The sequence below is a fragment of the Arvicanthis niloticus genome, chromosome 5 (genome assembly GCF_011762505.2).
Source record: "Arvicanthis niloticus isolate mArvNil1 chromosome 5, mArvNil1.pat.X, whole genome shotgun sequence".
Lineage (NCBI taxonomy): Eukaryota > Metazoa > Chordata > Mammalia > Rodentia > Muridae > Arvicanthis > Arvicanthis niloticus.
This window is the reverse complement of record NC_047662.1, coordinates 10,785,130-10,804,632: the sequence shown is the minus strand read 5'-3', so window position 1 is coordinate 10,804,632 and position 19,503 is coordinate 10,785,130.

The following is a 19,503-nucleotide window of genomic DNA, read 5'->3' as shown; positions in this document are numbered from 1 at the left end:
TCCCCCCCCCCCCCCCATTATCCCTTCACCCTGGCATTTTAAGTCTCTTCATGGCTAGGTATCTCCTCTCTCCTACTAGGCCAGATCAGGCAGCCCAGCTAAAAGAACATATCCCAATACAACAGAAATGTTGGATAGCTCCCATTCCAGTTTTGGGAACCACAGGAAGACAAAGCTGCACATCTGCTACATATCTGGGGGAGGCCTCTGTCCAGCCTGTGTGTGTTCTTTGGTTGGTAGTTCAGACTCTGAGAACCCTGAAGGTCCAGGTTAGTTGACTCTGTTGGTATTCCTGTGCAGTTCTTATTCCCTTCTGGGTCTGTAATCCTTCCTCCTGTTCTTCCATAAGACTCCCCAAGCTCCATCCACAGTTCAGCTGTGGGTGTCTATATCTGTCTGATTCAGCTGTTAGGTGGAGCCTCATAGGACAACACACACCTCTCTGCAAGTATAATAGAGTATCATTAACAGTGTTAGAGACTGGTGCTTGCCCATGGGATGGGTCTCAAGATGGGCTGGTTATTGGTTAGCTGTTCTCTCAGGTTCTGCCCCATTCTCTGTGCCTGCAGTTCTTGTAGAAAGTATAATATTGAGTCAAAAGTTTTGTAGGTGGGTTGATGTGTCTATTGCTCCACTGGGCTTCCTGCCTGGCTACAGGAAATGGCTTCTTCAAGTTCCATATACCCAATGTACTGAATCACAGTTAAGGTCACCCTCATTGATACTTGGGTACATCCTTTATCGCAGATCTCTGTCTCCTCCAGGAAATGCCCCCCACCTGCTCATCCCTTTTGTTCAGTCCTCTACTCTTCAGGAAAGTCAGCACCTATTCAGAAAGCTCTTTCCAATCTCTCCCATCTAAAGAACTTCAGGAGACTAAACCCTCAGAGCCATGTTTTCAGTAAGTGCTTTGATGTGTTATCATTGAGAGTCTGTGAGTGTGACTTGTGTGACTCTGCATTTCTAAGTATATGTGTGTTTGAGTGTGTACACGCTTGTATAAGTCAGGGTTCTCTAGAGTCACAGTTCTTATGGAATATCTCAGCATATTAAGGCAATTTATTGTGATAACTTACAATCTGTAGTCCAACTGACCCCAAAACAGGCAGCTGTGAATGGGAAGTCCAAGAATCTACTAGTGGCTCAGTATCATGAGGCTAGTTGTTTGAGTTGGTCTTCTGTAGAAGTAGGTTTCAACAGATTTGCTGGCAAGTAAGTGCAAGCAGTTGAAGAAGAGTGATTCTTCCTTTTTCCAATGTCACTAGGTAGGCCTCCAGTAGAAGGTATGGCCCTGATTAAAGGTGTGTGTCACCACACCTGGATCTAGGCCTTGCTTTGTCCCAGGTTGATTTTGAAGTCAGATACCTCTTTGCATCAGTCTCCTAAGATTAAAGGTATATACAACATTGCCTGGGCTGAAGCTTTTCTTGTCCACTGTGCTTCAAGATCTCCATGCCAAGATCCAGGTCAGAAACTGTGTCTTCTAGCCTCAAGATCTGGACCACAGCTGTGCCCTCCAAATCTGGATTGTAGATCATTCCAGATAGTGAATTTGAAAACCAGGAATAGCCATTACAGTGCTTATGTTAGCATATATGTGTGGGGAGCCAAAAAAAGGCGGCTATCATCCTTGCAGCCATCTTGAGCCATATACACTGAAAAAAGACTTGATTACATCAGCCTGCAACAGCTGAGCATACTCTGATAACATCTTGCTTTAGATACCCAGGATTTTCCCTTGGGTGTCTGAGACTTAAAGGTGTGTGACTTAAGGGTGTGACTTAGTGATCAGATTTAGAGAGAAGACCTAAGGGCATGATTGATTTAGAGGTGTGGCTTAGAAGTGAGACATATAAAAGGTGAGAGGCAGACAGGAGAGTTCAGAACAATTTGGAGTAAGAGAGAATCAGACACTTCAGAGAGACACTAGGAATAGAGAATCAGACACTTCAGAGAGGACAACTTACAGTACAACTTGCAACTAGGAATTAGGTTAGAGAGTACAACTTGGAGTACAACTTGGAGTAGGAATTAGGCATTGAGGAGAAGACACTTGGACTAGAGAACTCAGAAGAATTATTATTATTATTAGGTATTAGGCACTTAGCACTTGGAGGCACTAGGGATTAGGAACTAGGCACTAGGGACTAGGAACTCAAGAATTGGGACTTGGACTAGGAAGAGAGACTGAAGAATAAACAGGATTGAATTGCACTCTGTCTGGTCTCCATTCTTCCAGTCCGTCCTCAGTCTCTCTCTTGCTGAACCCCGACCCTCAGACTAGAGCAGCTTGGGGCAGTGTAAGCTCTAACAATTTAGTCCCCAAAGCTTTTGGCAGTGCAAGTTCCAACATTGACAGAGAGGTCTTAGACATTTTTGGCCCCCAAATGTGGGCCACCTCAGGCTGCAACATATGTGTGAGTATGTGCAAGGTATAAGTGTGTGTGTTTATTTATGTGAGAATTTCTATCTATCTGTCTTTCTCTCTAGTGTGTGTGTGTCTTTATGTGTGTTTATATATGTGAGCATTTCTCTGTGTGTGCATGCCTCCTTGCGTGTCAGAAGATAATTTTTGAGGGCTAGTTTTTCTTTCCACAGAAAATTTCAAGGATCATACTATGGACTGTGAGGCTGTGTGGCAAACTCTCACTCACTGAGCCATCTTAGTGTTCCCCAATCAGACTTCACTTCCTAAGCCAAGGGCAGATGAAGCCTTTACCCACCAAATGCTCTGGATGCTCTACCAACATGTCAGTGCTCATGGACACCATGAATTTTGCAGGCAAATGGATGGGACTAGAAAATATCATCCTGAATTAGTTAACCCAGAACCAAAAGGAAAATCATGGTATTTATTTACTCACTGATATATATATATATATATATATATATATATATATATCTTATCATATATACTCTTATCATATATATAATCATATATATATATATATATATATATATATATGTCATAAAGTACAGAATACTCATTATATACCCCATAGACCCAAAGAAGTTAAACAAGAAGGAAGACCCAAGCAAGGATGCTTGAGTCTCAGTGCCAATATTATGTGCATCTTTGTTGGAGTAGTTGTGGCCCTGATAAAGAAAGTGTGTCACTGTGGGTGTGGGCTTTAAGACCCTTATCCTAGTTGCCTGGAAGCCATTCTTCTCCTGTTTGACTTTGGAACAAGATGTTGAACTACCAGCTCTTTTTGCACCATACATGCTTGGGTGCTGCCATGCTTAATGATAATGGAATGAACCTCCTCAAAACCTGTAAGCCAGCCCCCAATTAAATATTGTTCTGATAAGAGTTGCCTTGTTCATGGTGTCTGTTCACAGTAGTAAAACCCTAACTAAAACAGTAGGGGTATTGGGGGTGGGGCAAGATCAGGTGTGGGTAGACACAGGAGAGAGGTCCAGAGGGCAGGAGAATGAATGCAAATCTGCAGCTGTGGGAGTTGCAGAGGTGTGGAGTTGGAGGATATCTCTATGAAATTTTATGGATAGGTGAATCCCAGGAGACAATGTGAGTGACCTTACTGAGGCACATAGCAGTGAGGATCTCAAACCTGAAAAGGCTACCTCTTATAATCAAGCAGGACCTCCAACAGGGAGATTAGAAAACACCAACCTACCCCCCAAAGCTTTTGAGGCAAAATTTGTTCCTTCCTAAAAAAAAAAAAAAAAAATGCAGGAACAAAACTGGAGCAGAGACTGAAGGAATGGCCACCCAATAACCACCTCAATTTGAGACTCATTCCATGGGCAAGCACTAGTCCTTGACACTATTAAGGATATTCTGTTAAGGCAGATCCTGGGCGAGCAGATCCTGGGTAGCAGCTCTGCCCCCAATCTCATAAAACCAAGAGTAAGCGGGCCTCCCAGGAACTCTAATGCAGGCAGTATCTTAGGTAACAAGACAGCAACACACTCCCCAAACAAGGAGTAACTGGGACCCACTAGGACCCAGGAACTCACTCCTGGCCCAGAGCTCTGGTTCCTTCCTGTCTGTGCCTGAGCACTGAGCAGATCTTGTGTCCTGGCTCTAACTCCAGTAGTAACAAACTCCCCATACAGTTCTGATACACCCAAGATCGTAGGAAAGATAGGCTCCAGTCAGAGACAGGGAAGGTAGAACTAAGGAGATCTAGATGGCAAAAGGCAAGCACAAGAACATAAGCATCAGCAACCCAGGGCACTTGGCATCATTAGAACCTAGTTCTCCCACACAAGAAAGTCCTGAATTCCCCATATCACTAGGAAAGCAAGAGTCAGATTTAAGATCACTTCTAAGGATGATGTTAGAGAACTTTAAGAAGGACATAAATAACACTCTCAAAGAATTTGAGGTGAACACAGTTAAACAGGTAGAAGTCCTTAAAGAGGAAAGACAAAAATCCCTTAAAGAATTACAAGAGAACACAACCAAACAGGTGAAGGAGTTGAACAAAACCACCCAGGATATAAAAATGTAAGTAGAAACAATAAAGAATTCACAAAGGGAGACTACCCTGCAGATAGAAAACCTAGAAAAGAGATCAGGAGTCATAGACGCAAGTATCACCAACAGAATACAAGAGCTAGAAGAGAGAATTTCAGGTGCAGAAGATACCATAGAAAATATTGACATAACTGTCAAAGAAAATGCAAAAAGTTCTTAACACAAAATATCCAGGAAATCCAGGACACAATGAGAAGACCAAACCTAAGGATAATAGGTATAGATGACAGTGAAGATTCCCAAACTAAAGGGCCAATAAATATCTTCAACAAAATCATAGAAGAAAACTTCCCTAACCTAAATAACAAGATGCCCATATACATACAAGAAGCCTATAGAATGCCTAATAGACTAGACCAGAAAAGAAATATCTCCTCTCACATAATAATCAAAACACCAAATGCAAAAAAAAAAAAAAAAAGAATATTAAATGCAGTAAGGGAAAAAGGCCAAGTAACATATAAACACAGACCTATTAGAATTATACCAGACTACTCATCAGATACTATGAAAGCTAGAAGATGCTGGACAGATATCATACAGACCCTAAGAGAACACAAATGCCAGCCCAGACTACTATGCCCAACAAAACTCTCAATTATCATAGATGGAGAAACCAAGATATTCCATGACAAAACCAAATTTACACAATATCTTTCCACAAACCCAGCATTACAAAAGATAATAGTGGGAAAGCTCCAATACAAGGAAAGAAATTATATCCTAGAAAGAGCAAGAAATTAATCCTCTTTCAACAAATCCAAAAGAATATAGGCACACAAAGATAATTCCACATCTAATAACAAAAATAACAGGAAGCAACAACCACTGTTCCTTAATATTTCTTAACATCAATGAACTCAATTTTCCAATTTAAAGACATAGTATAACAGAATAGATATGTAAAGAGGACCCAGCCATTTGCTGCATACAGGAAACCCACCTCAGTGACAAAGACAGACTCTACTTTAGAGTAAAAGACTGGAAAACAATTTTTCAAGCAAATGGTACTAAGAAACAAGCTGGAGTAGCCATTCTAAGATCCCCAGTCTGAGAACACCAAGGGAGGGACTCATGGCTCCACCTGTATAGGTAGTTGAGTGTGGACTTGCCAGGTATCAGTGAAAGTGGATGGCCTTGGTGCCTGAAAGTTTGGATTCCCTAGTGTTGGGGAATTGTGAGCAGGGAGGCAGCAATGGGAGGATATTGAAAGCAAACCCTCATAGAAACTCCCAGACTTATATGGATTAGACATGACAGAGGCAAGCCACCAGAAGACTAGATTCCAGAATTCAATCAAGAAATTATCTTGATACTAAAATTTGTTTTGAGAATTGTATATTGCAGAATACATAGTCTTGGTGTATCTACTCATCAAGCAAGCTGAGCAGACCTGCTCAAACCTCTGATGTCCTGGAATTCCAGCTGGATGTAGTGGATACAAAGCATCAGAGGCTTATCAGTTTACTCCTCCCCATACCCCTCTTCTAATATCTCAACACCCATAATCAGCTTGAAGAAGTTAATGAAGAGTTGACGCCCATATTCCCTGGGCTTGGGGACTGACATGGTTAATATTGGGCTGTCTTTCTAGGGAAAAGTAGTGGTTTTGTTGGAACAAGGAGGAATAGCTAGGATTTGTTGCATAGCCATAACCTATTTGTAGAAATATGTATAATTGTTATTAAGATGAATTTACAATTTCTTAAATGGTACAAAATTTACTTTCATTTCAAATTTAAGGTTTTCATTAGTATGAGTGTCTAATTGATATACAAGTGAGATTAATATTGTTACTTTCATAGACATTGTGCCTATATAACACATTTAAGAATACAAGGCTTATACCCAGTACTTCTTTAACTTTTCTAACTGATTTGAAATGGTTCACCTGTCATTTAAGGGCCTATAGAAAATTTGTGGCTCTGAGTTTATTGTTAGGGTGTTTTGTATATTTTACTTAGAAATAGCTGAGAGGAGTTAACAGACAGCAGTCCAGATTGCCTTACATGGATGGTTGGTCTTCAAAACATCAGAAGTTACAAACTTTTCTGTATTGATGTTCATTTTGATTAGAGACCAGTCTGCTCCTGACAGCTTCTTGTCTTGGATTCTAAGAAGAAATTGAGCATCTTTGGAGTTACTCCAGTTGTGGTGAGACAGTCACTAGGCAAGAATTGCCTCTTTTCATCTACAGAAAAATTACTGTCCAGAAAAGGACAAATAGTCAACTGATTATATCTGCCAAGACAGAGTAATCAGCCCTTAATAATTCTGCGTCACTAGGTCTGTCAGATGATCCTGGGCCAGAAGGCTAAATATCAGATACTCTAATGTTTTGTAGTATAGGGACTGTCCAGGTATTCAGCAGTCTCTATAAATTGGCTATGTTTTAGAAGCTATGCTTAGTGCTTCCCATAATTTCAGTTAACTCAGTCATTCTGGATTTCTGACAGGGTTGAAAACTTATAGTCTCATGGCCAATCCCGGCTATTTACTTTGAGAGAAAAGGTTTGAGAGGATGGTTTTCAGCTGGCATTCATTCTAAAGCCAAGAACAAAGCCAGGTTCAGAACTAAGTCTTTTAGTTAGGAGAGATGACAGAGGTTCTGCTTAGTCAGCAAAATGATGGACTGGATATTAAGTCTACCTTGTACCTTACTGACACAAATTGGTATAGTTATGCTCTAATTGTATTCTAAGAGAAAAGTTTTATTTTAACAGGAAGGGGGATATGTAGGAAGAGCTAAGGTGGGAGGAGTAAAGAGAGGAAGAAGAGGAGTAAGGAGAGGAGGAGGAGAAGGAGAGGAGGAGCTAGGAGATGAGAGGTGGGGGGAATATGAAGCCAGATGTTCACGTGTCTCCACCAGTCAAAGATAATTGGTATATCTAGGTTGGGTATTGGGTTATACTTCTGATTGTATAGGCGTCTTTTTATTGAGCATTACCAAACTTATAAAGCCTTTGATCAACATTTTAAAAAATTTTATAAAAGCAAAAAGGAGGAGGGGGATGGAATAGGGGTTTTCTAGGGAGGAGAAAGGAGATGGCATCTGAAATGTAAATAAAATATTCAATAAATAAATAAATAAGATACTCTATTAATGCTTGCAGAGAGGAGTCTAACATAACTGTCCTCTGAGAGGCTCTACCCAGTACCTGACTAAAACACATGCAGATATTCACAGGCAAACATTCAATGGAGGTCAGGACTCTGATAGAAGATTTTGTGGAAGAACTGAAGGCCCTGATATACATTGGAACTCCAGAGGAAGACCAACAGCATCAACTCAACCACTGGGAGCTCTCAGAAACTGAGCCACCAACCAAAGAGCATGGGCTGAACTGAGAACCCTGGCACATATGTCTCAGATGTGCAGATGAGTCTCCATTTGGCCCCTGAAGAGTTAGAGCAGGGTTGTCCCTAAAGCTGTAGCCTGATTACTGAATCTGTTCCCAAACTGAGTGTCCTTGTCTGACATCAGTGGGTGAAGGTATGCTTAATCTTCCGGAGACTTGGTGCACTGGGTTGGGGGGGATAACCAGGGGGTACCACATACTCTCAGAGTAGAAGGGGAGGGGAGAGAACTGGGAAGTGGGCAGCATTTGAAGTGTATATGAATAAATAAATAACTATCTAAAGGTCAAAGAGGAGAAAAGTTGTAGGATGCTTCTGAAATCATTTAGTTTATAAATCATATTTGTGTCTTCTTCATTTATTAAATTATTTTAATGGATATTTTCATTTACATTTCAGATGTTATTGCCTTTCTCAGTTTCCCCTACATAAACTCTGTATCCCATCTCCCTTCTCTTGCTTCTATGAGGGTGCTCCCCAACATATCCACCCACTCCAACCTTACTGCCCTTGCATTCCCCTACACTGGGGAATCCATCAAGCCTTCAAATGACCAAGGTACTCCCCTTGAATTGATGCCAGATAAAGCCTCTGCTACATATACATCTGGAGCCACGGATCCCAGCATGTGTACTCTTTGGTTGGTGGTTTAGTTCCTGGGAGCTCTTGGGTGTCTGGTTGGTTGATATTGTTGTACTTCCTATGGGGTTGCAAACCCTTTCAGCTCCTTCAGTCCTTCCCCTAACTCCTTTATTGTGGTCCCTGGGCTCAGTCTAATGGTTGGCTGCAGGTATTCACATATGTATTGGTCAGGCTCTGGCAAAGACCCTCAGGAGACAGCTATATCATGCTTCTGTCAGCAAGCACTTCTTGGCATCAGCAATAGTGTCTAGGTTTGGTGGCTGCATATGGGATGGATCACCAAGTAAGGCAGTCTTTGGATGGCCTTTCCTTCACTCTCTGCTCCACTCTTTGTCCCTGTATTTCCATGAGACAGGAGCAATTCTGGGGTATAATTTTGGAGGTGGGTGTGTGGCCCCATCCTTCAATTGAGGGATATGCCTTACCTCTGGATATGGTCTCTACATGTTCTCTCTCCCCTTTGTTGGGTATTTCAGCTAATTTCATCCCAGTTGGGTCCTGGAAGCCTCTTGCTTTCTGGCATCTGGGACATTCTGTTGGCTACCCCAGTTCCCCAATCCTCCATTGCTACACCACTTTGTTCAATTTCCTGACTATCTGTTAATGTTTCCCATATCTTTCCCTACCTGATCACATTTAAAAAAAAAAAAACAATGTTACATTATTTTCCCTGAAGTAAGGAATTCTCAACAAGGGAATCCTTAATGGCTGAGGAGCACTAAAGCAATGTTCATCAGCTTCCAGTTGCATCTGTGCCCAGGACAGATCCTGTGCTCCAGTGCTCCCTCACCCTCCCCACGCCCAGAGATGGCTTGATTTCCAGGAGTCTGACACCCCCAGACTCACAGGTGAGTCTCCAACCACTACCCCAATTATTGGCCTAAGTGGGACCCCCAGAGTGCAGAAGGACATAGGATCCCCTGTCTTGCTGTAAACACACCTTCTTCCCTTTGCATTTCCACCAGGGAGCACACTTTATGCTCCAGCCCTTCTCCTCTCCCCTTCTACACCCAGAGACAGATAAATACCCAGATGTTCTGACACAGCCAGGCTCACAAATCAGGCTCTTAAGACCCCCTCCAATACCTAGAGACAGCATGATACAAGGAGGCCCAGCATAACCAGGCTCAAAGGAGGGGAAGGCTCTAGTCAGAAATAGCAAGGCTGGTTAACAACAGAGATAACCAGATGGTGAGAGGCAAGTACAAGAAAATAAAAAAACTGGAAAAGAATGACAGTGAGACAGTGAGTGAAGATAGCACTAGAGATAACCGGATGGCAAAAGGCAAGTGCAAGAACATAAGCAACAGAAACCAAGGTTACTTGGCATCATCAGAACCCAGTTCTCCAAAGACAGCAATCCCTATATACCCAAAGACATATGAAAAGCAAGAATCTGATCTAAAATCCCATTACATGAAGATGATAGAGGACCTTAAGTATGACATAAATAACTCCCTTAAAGAAATACAGGAGAACATAGGTAAACAGGTAGAAGCCCTTAAAGAAGAAACAAATTAATCCCTTAAGGAAATACAGAAAAACACAAACAGGTGAAGGGATTGAACAAAACCATCCAGGATCTAAAAATGGAAATAGAAACAATAAAGAAATCACAAAAGGAGACAACCCTGGAGACAGAAAACATAGGAACAAGATCAGGAGTCACAGATACAGGTGTCAGCAACAGAATACAGGAGATAGAAGAGAGAATCTCATTAATAGAGGATGCCATAGAAGACTTCAATACAACAGTCAAAGAAAATACAAACTGCAAAAAGCTCCTAAGAGAAATCAGCCAAGAAACTCAGGATACAATGAAAAGATCAAACCTAAGAATAATAGGAATATTGTTCTATCAGAGCACCACTGACTAAGGATGGTCCTCGATAACAACAAAAACAATAGAGAGCCCTCATACTCATTCACAATTTAAAGGGCCAATAAACATCTTCAACAAAATCATATAACAAAGCTTCTCTGACCTGAAGAAAGAGATGCCCATAAATGTACAAGAAGCCAACAGAATGCCAAATAAATTGAACCAGAAAAGAAATTGCTCTGGTCACATAATAGTCAAAACACCAAATACACAGACAAAAAAAAAAAAAAAAAGAATATGAAAAGTGGTAAGGGAAAAAGGCCAAGTAACATATAAAGGTAGACCTATCAGAATTCCAATGGACTTTTCAACAGAGCCTCTAAAAGACAGAATATCTTGGGCAGATGTTGTACAGACCCTAAGAGAACACAAATACCAGCCCAGGCTATAATATGCAGCAAAACTGTCAGTTACCATATATAGGGAAACACAAGACATTTCATGACAAAACAAAATTTAAACAACATCTTTCCACAAAAGCAGCCCTACTGAAGATAATAAAAGGAAAATCCAAAAATAAGAAGAGAAATTACACCCAAGAAAAACCAAGAAATTAATTTTCTCACAACAAACTCAAATAAAGAGAACCACACAAGCATAATTCCAACTTTAACAAAAGTAACATGAAGCAACAATCATTGGTCCTTAATATCTCTCAACATCAATGAGTTCAATTCTCAATAAAAAGACATAGGCTAGCAGACTAGATATGTAAACAAGACCCAGAATTTTGTTGCTTACAGGAAACATACCTCAGCGGAAAAGACAGAAATTACCTCATAGTAAAATGCTGCAAAAATTTTTTTCCAAGAAAAATTTTTGGTTGTTATCAACCAAAAGTTGTCAAAAAATTGATGGCAAAGAAAACTTCATACTTGCTAGGCAGTGGTGGTGCACGCCTTTAATCCCAGCACTTGGGAGGCCAGGGAGGCAGATTTCTGAATTCAAGGCCAGCCTGGTCTACCAAGTGAGTTTCAGGATAACCAGGCTATACAGCTAAACCTTTTCTCTACCCCCCCACCCCAAATACTTCATACTCATCAAAGGAAAGATCCACCAGGATGAACTGTCAATTCTGAACATCTATACCCCAAATGCAAGGGCACCCACATTTGTAAAAGAAATGTTACTAACACTCAAAGCACACATTGAATGTCACACAGTAATAGTGGGAGACTTCAATACCCCACGCTCACCAATGAAACATAAACTAAGCAGAGGTACAGTGAAACTAACAGAAGTTATAAACCAAATGGATTTGACTAATATCTATAGAACATTTCACCTTACAACAAAAGAATATACCTTCTTCTCAGCATCTCATGGTACCTTCTCCAAAACTGAACATATAATCAAGCACAAAACAACCTTCAACAGATACAAGAAGATTGAATTAAACCTGTACTTTCGACCAGACTACCACTGACTAAGGATGGTCCTCAATAACAACAAAACAATAAAAAAAGCCCACATACTCATGAAAGCTGAACAACTCCCTATACAATTATAACTTGGTCAAGGAAGAAAAAATAAAAAAACTTAAAGACATTTTACAATTTAATGAAAATGAAGGCACAGCATACCCAAATTTATGGGACACAATGAAAGCAGTGCTAAGAAAAATCATAGCTGGTCACTCCCGATCCAGAACACTGGTTCCTTCCGGTCTGGGCCAGAGCACTGAGCAGATCTTGGGTGGCAGCTCTGCCCCCAACCTCCAAGAACCCAGAGGAAGCAGGGATCCCACACGCTCTAACTTGGACAGTGTCTTAGAAACTAGTTCTCAGATCTGAGACCTGGATCAGACCTCTGCCAGGTCTGCTGTAGTGTGGACCCTGGATTCCACCTGAGACATACTGGAAGGTCCACTCAACCCAGAGCCACAGAGGAACAACTGAACTCAGAGCATCAGACAACATATCCTGAGATATTCTAGAGGAGACACTGCACCCAGAACAGCAGACACCTAGCTGGACTGCTACCTTGGAGGCACCATATCCTGAGGCATCCTAGAGGTACCACTGTAATCAGTGTAGCTGGAAAAGATCACAGAGACATCTGGACCCCTAGAAGATCAGACACAAGCTAGATAACTGGAAAGGCAGGCTTCAGTCAGAGACAGCAAGTACAGGCAGCACTAGAGTTAATCAGATGGCAAAAGGCAAGCACAAGAACATAAGCAACAGAAACCAAAGTTACATGGCATCATCAGAACCCAGCTCCCCCTTCAGAGCAAGCCCTGAACACCCCATCACACCAGAAAAGCAGGATTCAGAATTAAAATCACTTCTCATGATGATGATAGAGGGCTTTAAGAAAGACATAAATAACACTCTCAAAGAACTTAAGGAGAGCACTGGTAGACAGATAGAAACCCTTAAAGAGGAAACACAAAAATCCCTTAAGGAATTGCAAGAAAATGCAAACAAACGGGAGAAGGAATTAAACAAAACCATGCAGGATCTAAAAATGGAAGTAGAAACAATAAAGAAATCACAAAGGGACAATACCCTGGAGATAGAAAACCTAAAAAAAGATCAGGAGTCATAGACACAAGTATCACCAACAGAATACAAGAGATGGAAGAGAGAATCTCATGTGCAGAAGATACCATGGAAAACATTGACACAACTGTCAACGAAAATGCAAAATACAAAAAGCTACTAACCCAAAATATACAAGAAATCCAAGACACAATGAGAAGGCCAAACCTAAGGATAATAGGTATAGATGAGGGGGAAGACTCCCAACTTAAAGGACCAGTAAATATCCTCAACAAAATTATAGAGGAAAACTTCCCTTACCTAATGAAAGAGATGTCCATAAATATACAAGAAGCCTACAGAACTCCAAATAGTTTAGACCAGAAAAGAAATACTTCCTGCCATATAATAGTCAAAACATCAAATGTACAAAACAAAGAAAAAATACTAAAAGCAGTAAGGGAAAAAGGCAAAGTAACATATAAAGGCAGACCTATAAGAATTACACCAGACAGGTCTCTAATGAAAATGAACATTAATACTGAAATGTTTGTCATGTCAATTCTAAGGATTTCTGGTGTTTTGAAAACCAGCTATCCATGTAAGGTAATCTGGACTGTTGCCTGTTAACTCCACTCAGCTATTTCTAAATAAAACATAGAGAACATCCTTATAATAAACTCCAAGCCATGAATTTGCTATAGTCCCTTAACTCACAGGCTGACCATCTCAAATCAGTTAAAAAAGTTAAAGAAGGACTGGGTCTAAGCTTTGTATTCCTAAATGTGTTATACTGGTACAATGCCTATGGGAGTAATAATATTCATCTCACTCTTATATCACTAAGAGACCTTTCTGCTCCGGACAGCTTCCTATATTGAATTCTAAGAAGAAATTGAGCATCCTTGGAGTTACTCCCGTTGTGGTGAGACAGCCACTAGGCAAGAATTGCCACTTTCCTTCTACAGACAAATTACTGTCCAGAAAAGGACACACTTGCAGAATAGTCGACTGATTATATCTGCCTAGACAGAGTAATCAGCCCTTAATAATTCTGCAGCACTAAGGTCTGTCAGATGATCCTGGGCCAGAAGGCAGAACAGATGCTCCAATGTTTTGAAGTAGAGCGAGTGTCCAGGTGTCCAGAGGTCTCTATAAATTGGCTAAGTTTTAGAAACTATGATTTGTGCTTCCCACAATTATAGTTAACTCAGTCATTCTGGATTTCTGATGGGGTTGAAAACATATAGCTATTGACCTTAAGAGAAAAGAGTTGAGTGGATAGTCGTCAGCTGACATTCATCCTAAAGCCAGGTTCAGAACTACATGTTTTAGTTAGAATAGATGACAGAGGAGCTGGTTAGTCAACAAAAGGATGGACTGGGTATTAGGACTATCCTGTACTTCACTGGTACAAATTGGCATAATTATGTTCTAATTGTATTTTGAGAGAAAAGTTTCATTTTAACAGGAAGGGTGATGTGTAGGAGGAGCTAAGGTAGGAGGAGTACTGAGAGGAAGAAAAGGAGTAAGAAGAGGAGAAGAAGAAAGAGAGGAGAAGCTGGTGAAGAAAGAGAGAAAGAGGGGGAGACAGGGAGGCAGATATTCATGTATCTCCACCAGTCAAAGATAGTTGTTATGTCTAGGTTGGTCAGTGGGTTACACCTCTGATTGAACAATTCCAAACTTATAAAGCCTATGATTAACATTATTTTTAAAAAATGTATAAATGCAAAAAGGAAAAGGGGGCATAGGATAGGGGTTTCCTAAGGGGGGTGGGGGCAGGGAATGGGGAAAGGGGATGCCATCTGAAGTGTAAATAAAATATCTAATAAAAAAAAGAAAAAAAAAAAAGAATTACACCAGACTTCTCACCAGAGACCATAAAAGCCAGAAGATCCTGGACTGACATCATACAGACCCTAAGAGAACACAAATGCCAGCCCAGACTACTATACCCAGCAAAACTCTCAATCATTATTGATGGAGAAACCAAAATATTCCATGACAAATCCAAATTCACACAGTGTCTCAACACAAATCCAGCACTTCAAAGAATAATTGGTGGAAAACTCCAACACAAGGAGGGAAACTACAACCTTGAAAAAGCAAGAAAGTAATCTTCCAAAAGCCTTAAAAGAAGGTAGCTACACAAACATATCTCCACTGCCAATAACAAAAATAACAGGAAACAACACTCATTTTTCCTTAATATCTCTTAATATCAATGGACTCAATTCTCCAATAAAAAGACATAGACTATCAGACTGGATACTTAAGCAGGACCCAACATTTTGCTGCATTCAGGAAACTCACATTTCTGAAAAAGACAGGCACTACCTCAGAGTAAAAGGTTGGAAAACAATCTTCCAAGCAAATGGTCCCAAGAAACAAGCTGGAGTAACAATTCTAATATCAAATAAAATCAGCTTTCAACCAGAAGTAATCAAAAAAGATAAAGAAGGACACTTCATATTCATCAAAGGAAAAATGTACCAAGAGGAACTCGCAATTCTGAACGTCTATGCCCCAAATGCAAGGGCACCCATGTACATAAAAGAAACTTTACTAAAGCTTAAAGCATACATTGAACCCTACACAATAATAGTGGGAGATTTCAACACCCCACTCTCAGCTATGGACAGATCACGGAAACAGAAACTAAACTGAGACACAATGGAACTAACAGAAATTATGAACCAATTGAACTTAACTGACATCTATAGAACATTTCATCCTAAAACCAAAGAATATACCTTCTTCTCAGCACCTCATGGTACCTTCTCCAAAATAGACCATATAATTGGTCACAAAACAGGCCTCAACAGATACAAAAAGATTGAAATAATCCCTAGTACCTTATCAGACCACCATGGACTAAGACTTGTCTTTGACATGGACAAAAACAACAGAAAACCCACATACACTTGGAAACTGAACAATGCTCTACTCAGTGATAACTTGGTCAAGGAAGAAATAAAGAAAGAAATTAAAGACTTCTTAGATTTAAATGAAAATGAGGACACATCATATCAAAACTTGTGGGACTCACTGAAAGCAGTACTAAGAGGAAAAATCATAGCTCTAAGTGCTCACAAAAAGAAATTGGAAAGAGCATACATTAACAACTTGACAGCAAATCTGAAAGCGTTAGAACAAAAAGAAGCTAATATACCCAAGAGGAGTAGACAGCAGGAAATAATCGAACTCAGGGCTGAAATCAACCAAGCTGAAACAAAAAGAACTATACAAAATATCAACAAAACCAGGAGCTGGTTCTTTGAGAAAAATCAACAAGATAGACAAACCCTTAGCCAGACTAACCAAAGGGCACAGAGACAGTATTCAAATTAATAAAATCAGGACTGAAAAGGGAGACATAACAACAGAAACAGAGGAAATTAAAAATATCATCAGATCCTACTACAAAGGCCTATACTCAACAAAATGGAAAATCTGGATGAAATGGACAATTTTCTAGATAGATACCAGGTACCAAAATTAAAGGAGGAGCAGATAAACCATTTAAACAGTCACATAACTCCTAAAGAAATAGAAACAATCATTAAAAACCTTCCCACCAAAAAATGTCCGGGGCCAGATGGTTTCAGCACAGAATTCTTTCAGACCTTCAAGGAAGACCTAATACCAATCCTCTTCAAGCTATTCCATCGAATAGAAACTGAAGGAACACTACCCAATTCGTTCTATGAAGCTACCATTACACTCATACCTAAACCACAGAAAGACCCAACAAAGAAAGAGAACTACAGACCAATCTCACTTACGAATGTTGATGCAAAAATACTCAATAAAATTCTCGAAAACCGAATCCAACAACACATCAAAACAATTATCCATCAAGATCAAGTAGGCTTTATCCCAGGAATGCAGGGATGGTTCAATATTCGGAAATCCATCAATGTAATCCACTACATAAATAAACTTAAAGAAAAAAACCACATGGTCATCTCACTAGACGCTGAGAAAGCATTTGACAAAATTCAACATCCCTTCATGTTAAAAGTCTTGGAAAGATCAGGAATTCAAGGCCCATACCTAAACATAGTAAAATCAATATACAGCAAGCCAGTAGCCAACATCAAACTAAATGGAGAGAAACATGAAGCAATCCCACTAAGATCAGGGACTAGACAAGGCTGCCCACTCTCATCTTACCTATTCAATATAGTACTGGAAGTCCTAGCTAGAGCAATTAGACAACAAAAGGAAGTCAAAGGGATACAGGTAGGAAAGGAAGAAGTCAAAATTTCACTATTTGCAGATGATATTATAGTATACTTAAGTGACCCCAAAACTTCCACCAGAGAATTCCTAAACCTGATAAACAACTTTAGCAATGTGGCTGGATATAAAATCAACTCAAACAAATCAGTAGCCTTCCTCTATTCAAAGGATAAACAGGCTGAGAAAGAAATTAGGGAAATGACACCCTTCACAAGAGCCACAAATAAAATAAAATATCTTGGAGTGAATCTAACCAAGCAAGTAAAAGATCTGTATGAGAAGAACTTCAAGTCTCTGAAGAAAGAAATTGAAGAAGATCTCAGAAGATGGAAAGATCTCCATCTTTTTTTTTTTTTTTTTTTTTTGGTTTTTCAAGACAGGGTTTCTCTGTGTATCCCTGGCTGTCCTCTAACTCACTCTGTACACCAGGCTTGTCTTGATCTCAGGAATCTGCCTGCCTCTGCCTCCCAAGTGCTGGTATTAAAGGCATGTGACACCACTGCTTGGCTTGAAGATGACTTCTAAGCAGTATGTTTTTTGTGTGTGCACAGAGGATTCAACCAATCTTGTGATTAAATATTCACAAGCACTTTTCAGTTAAAAAGTATTTTTCATTGTGGCTTTTTTGGGTTTCGGTCTTCTGTCTGTCTCTCTTTTGTCAGTTTATTTTTGTAGTACTGGCTGTCCTAGAACTTGCTCTGTAGGAAAAGCTGGCCTCCAACTCAGAGGTCTCCCTGCCTCTACCTCCCAAGTTGAAACTTGGAGTTTCTTTGGAAAGTTACTTCTGTCAAATGATGCTTTGCTGGAGCGCACAGGTGAAAAAAATGTCTTGCTAAAGCAGACACTAGAAAGAATGTTTTCTGGAAGCACACACATGTGAAAGTAGGTTTTGTTATAGCAGCCATGTGAAGGGATGCTTAATAGAGGACACAGACAGCGGGAGACCAGCATGGAGGACTGGTTTTTTTTTTTCCTCATTGTTTTTGAATAACAGCACCCATTGTGAAAATATCCTCATTGAGAAAAACTTGTTAAGAAATGTTGTGGCCCAAGCTGGAGCCTCATTTTGGGTGGCCAAAAATGTTGCGACCCTCTCCACCCCATGCTTGGGAGCCAAAAATGTTGAGGCCTGTACTGCCCGCCTTTGTGGGCCAAAATGTTGTGGCCCTCTCTGCTCCAAGCTTGGGGGCCAAAAATGTTGAGGCCTGTTCTGCTCCATGCTTGACAGCCACTGTGTCCTGGCCCAAGCTGCTGCTCTGGTCCATGGGTCAGGGTCTAGCAAGAGAGAGAGAGAAAGAGAGAGAGAGAGAGAGAGAGAGAGAGAGAGAGAGAGAGAGAGAGAGAGAGGATGGAGGGGCAAGCAACGCAAAGAACGGAGACTAGACAGGGTGTGTGGTCAAGTCTTAAGTCTCCTTTATTGTGTCTCTTCTCTCTTATTGTCTCTCCTAGTAAAGGGAAGTACGGAGTATTTATAGGCTTCTGCCATGTGCCTTGTAGGTGTGGATATGACATAAGCCTTACAGGCATATATAGCTTGGATAGCACTTGCACCTTACAGGCCTGTATGGCGTGGATAGCATGTATACCTCATGTCTTGCAGGTGTGGATACCACGTGCGCCTTGCAGCTGGGGTCACTAAACAGCAAAACAAGCTATGTGGGATAAACAAGATGTTTGTCAGAGTGTGCTCAGCTGTTGTAGGCTGTTGAAAACCAAGTCTCTTATCAGGGTATATGGTTCCAGATGGCTGCAAAGATGATCTAGCCGCTTTCTGCTAAAAGTCGGCTCCCAACAAAGAAATGCTCCTGAAATTCCTGTGTCAGCTTGCTGCTTCTGTAGCCTCTTCTAAGGCTAATTGGCAAGCCTGGTGGTTCCTTCAGTATCAAAGTACATCTGAAGATTCCTGTCTGTCATATGTTTGCAAAAGGCCTGGACTGAAGCTGCTGGTTCCTGTGTCTTGGACTGGCTTGGGCTGCATTCAGGCACTGGGTATTCATGAGCACAGGACATCATTCAGCATACTTGTTCACAGGGACATGCCATAGTCAGAAGGGGATTGGGAAAGCACTCAGGTGCCATATATTCATGCTATGTCTTGGGAACTGTAAGTTGCACCAATTCCAGGAACCACCAGAAGGCCAGAGTCCCTGCTCTGCAATAGTAGAGAACTCTTTGAACCCTGTTGTACTCTCTAGAGGTTTCAATTCCAAACATTCATCAGTCTCAGCATATGCAGGCTCTCACAAGAACCAACACAGCAATTAACCTTTATCATACCAGAAAAAAAACCCTGTTCCTTTGAATCCCATTCCACTTTGGAAAGGTTGTACAGGAGAAAGCAATGTGACCAGACACTTGTCACTGCAAGAAGGTACTGATCAAATACT